We start from the raw sequence: 1,247 nt of genomic DNA on the forward strand, positions 1-1,247 counted from the left end.
TTTTAAGAATTTCTCCATTTCTGTCCAACATTGCATTTAGTCAAAAATAAATGTATTATAAAAAGAAATACTCAAAGATGATGAGAATAATTGCAGAATTATAACATCTGGGAGTGTTATGAAACTGGCATCTATTCAGCAAAAATATGCCTTTTACTGTTAAATATATGCTTAAATTCCTTAAATTTAACTGTCTTTTGAAAAGGCATTTATTACTGACGCTATTCATTATCTTGGGAGCTTTTAAATTCAGACTTTTCATTAAATGTGATGTTACAAAGTATCAGAGGTAACCATTATATTAAGCCATAAAATAAAAATACAGCTAAGAAATACAGCTGTCAAAAACAAGATTTTATCACCCAACAGAATTGCTGTGATTTATTTGGGGAAGTGTTCCATATCTGTCCAAATCTCCTCTCTGCTGAGCTCTAAACAATATCTAAGCCATTATGTTTGAGTATATTTGTATGCAGAACACTTAGTAATCACAGAACATTTAAACCATCTGTGTCATTTAATAAATGTGGAAGTTGGAGCCTAAAGGAGTTAAGTGACTGGCTCAGACTCCATCAGGTATAAACAGCCGTCTTTTGTCAGCAAAGTATACAATTCCCTTCAATTTACCCTAAAAATGATAAGAGACTGAAGTGATACTGTAATTCTGATGAATACTATTTACCACATCCAACAGACATATAAATGACTGAGGAATAATAAAGAAAATATAGGCAAAATATTTATCGTATGGGTTTTCAACCTTAGCACTACCAAAACATTGGGCCAAAAAACTCTTTATTGTGAAGGATTGCCTTGTACATTGTAAAATGTTCAGCAGCACCCCTGGCCTCTACCCACTAGATGCCACTAGCACACCCATAACTGTGATAACCAAAAATATCTCCAGACATTGCCAACCACTGTCTAATCATTGGGAAGAAAACTGCTGAAGTTGATGTTTTTAAAATTAAATTTCTCATTTCATCTTTTTCACCATAATCATTTTGGAAACTCTCACAATTTTCTACTAAATCACCCTGATCCTAAACAAGGTGCAATCAGACTCATTGGAGTTGTCTCGAAGTTTTCTATCTCCAATTTACAAGTTGTATCAATTATAGATGTCAGGTATTAATAAATAATGTCGTGGTAGTTAATATAAACATAGACAAACACTTCTGAAATAGAAACTTAAAAACTAATGATGCAACCTATGGAATTATTTTGATTCTCACACAGATTCACAA

General features: G+C 32.5%; 1 protein-coding gene across 1 annotated transcript in view; it reads right to left on the reverse strand.

Moving 5' to 3' along the window:
* PREX2 (phosphatidylinositol-3,4,5-trisphosphate-dependent Rac exchange factor 2) overlaps window positions 1-1,247 on the reverse strand; it is a 306,900-nt gene that overhangs the window by 109,297 nt on the left and 196,356 nt on the right. The gene's annotated exons all lie outside the window — the stretch shown is intronic.

This window comes from Propithecus coquereli, unplaced genomic scaffold (assembly GCF_000956105.1).
Source record: "Propithecus coquereli isolate 6110/MARCELLA unplaced genomic scaffold, Pcoq_1.0 Scaffold8, whole genome shotgun sequence".
NCBI classification, from domain to species: Eukaryota; Metazoa; Chordata; class Mammalia; order Primates; family Indriidae; genus Propithecus; species Propithecus coquereli.